Source organism: Camelina sativa, chromosome 7 (assembly GCF_030686135.1).
Source record: "Camelina sativa cultivar CO46 ecotype springtype chromosome 7, ASM3068613v1".
In the NCBI taxonomy this organism is placed as follows: Eukaryota; Viridiplantae; Streptophyta; class Magnoliopsida; order Brassicales; family Brassicaceae; genus Camelina; species Camelina sativa.
This window is the reverse complement of record NC_141886.1, coordinates 11,200,880-11,202,854: the sequence shown is the minus strand read 5'-3', so window position 1 is coordinate 11,202,854 and position 1,975 is coordinate 11,200,880. Positions and strand designations below refer to the sequence as shown.

The 1,975-nt window shown below is 42.3% G+C and overlaps 1 non-coding gene across 1 annotated transcript; it reads right to left on the bottom strand.

Annotated features, from left to right (window-relative positions):
* Nucleotides 1–384: 384 nt before the first annotated feature.
* On the bottom strand, nt 385–490 carry LOC147941159 (small nucleolar RNA R71). Its single transcript, XR_015562963.1, has one exon. It is a non-coding gene; the product is annotated as a small nucleolar RNA R71 (small nucleolar RNA).
* Nucleotides 491–1,975: the final 1,485 nt, after the last annotated feature.

The window sequence follows — 1,975 nt, the reverse complement described above, 5'->3', positions numbered from 1 at the left end:
AGATTAAACCTCCAAGGAGAAGGAAGATTGGTAATAGTGATGCTCCCACTACTCATACTCAGAGATATGGGATAGTGCCTCCTCCTGTCCACAACACAACCTTCACAATCAAGACTAGTTTGATCTCAATGGTTCAGAGCAACAGATTTTATGGACTGCCTAGTGAAGATCCCCTTGCACATCTTGATGAGTTTGATAGGCTTTGTAGCCTTACCAATATCAATGGAGTTAGTGAGGATGCCTTGAAGTTGAGGTTGTTTCCTTTTTCTCTAGGAGATAAAGCACATCAGTGGGAGAAGACTCTACATTCTGGAAAAATCACCTCTTGGGTTGATTGTAAGAAAGTCTTCCTTGCAAAATACTTCACTAGCTCAAGGACTGCACATTTGAGGAATGCCATTTCAGGATTTCTCCAACAAAATGGTGAATCTTTCAGTGAAGCATGGGAGCGCTTCAAAGGCTACCAGAGACAATGCCCACATCATGGATTCAGCAGGGAATATTTGTTGTGTACTTTGTATAGAGGTGTTCTTCCCAAGATCAGGATGCTCCTAGACACAGCCTCCAATGGAAGCTTCATGAATAAAGATTTAGATGAAGGTTTGGACTTAGTAGAGAACTTTGCTCAGTCCAATGGCAATTACAGTGAGGAATATGATAGAAGCTTAAGGGAAGGTGTTGCTTATGAGGAAGGGCATATAAAGGAACTACAAGTCTTAGATGAGAAGCTAGATAAACTACTTCTAACCCAACAAAAGCAAGTCCCTGTTGTTTGTGATGATGAGAAGTTTATGGTTCAAGTCTATCCTCCACAACAACTCCAACAAGCTCCTGCTCTAGATCAAGAGATGAAGAGTATGCTTCAACAACTGCTACAAGGCCAAGCTATTGGAGATATGGAAAAAAATACTAAGCTCACAGAGATGAAAAACAAGATAGACTCCACATATGGTGCCCTTAATATCAAGATTGAAGCTTTAACTTGCAGAATCCTTCACCTTGAGAGCACGAGTGAATCTTCTTCTTCTAGACAACTCAATGGGACATCAATTGACAATCTAAAATAGTATGCCACTGCCCAAGCTATCTCTCTCAAAGAACTACCAACAAAGCTCACTGAGGACAGTTACAACCAAGATAGGGAGGATTTTCTTCAACCAGAGGTGCAGAATGATAAGAGAACTGAGCTTGAGACACCACTCGACCATACACTCGACCATGCACACGGTCGAGTGCCTGATCGAGTCATTGCTCAAGAATCTAGCAAGCCGGTTCGGTTCATTCCTCCTCCCTATCAGCCACCTTTGCCATTTCCAGGACGGTTTAAAGAGCAAATGCTGAAAAAGTACAAGGCTTCTATTGATAAGAAGGCATTGATGGTCTTGAGTTATGAACCTTTGTTACAAGATGTTGAAATGAAAGAGAAGCCACAAGTTAAAAAGCTTGAGCAGAAGAAGCCAACTATTGATGGGCAGACCTTCAGGATTGAAAAGAAAGGTCATGAAACTGAGTCTGAAATCTTTCAGGGTGTGAATGGGGTAGAAACAGAGATTTTAGGTCACCCGACCTTCCACTCGACCTACCACTCAACCTGCCACTCGACCGAGCACCTTAAGTCACTCGACCGAGTGGTACCAAGTCACCCAAAATGCCCAGACTTCATCCCCAAGCTTCATCAACAACAAGAGCCAAGAAATCCTTCCTTCAATGGTCTGTCTAAGCTTATAACTATCAACATTCTACATGATTCAGTGAGGGATTTAACAACTAAGGATGAGGACATAAGGGGGCAAATCAAGAAGCTTCATGGTAGAGTGAGAAGTTCCTCTCCAAAGAAAGCAAGACAAGGTCTGAGTATTATTAGCAGACACAGCTCTTTTAGCATTGACCCAGGAATAAGAGGAGCAATGGAATCTTTAAGAACAGAGGGGACTTCATCACCTCTCTATAACCCTTCCAAAGCATAAGAAGTATG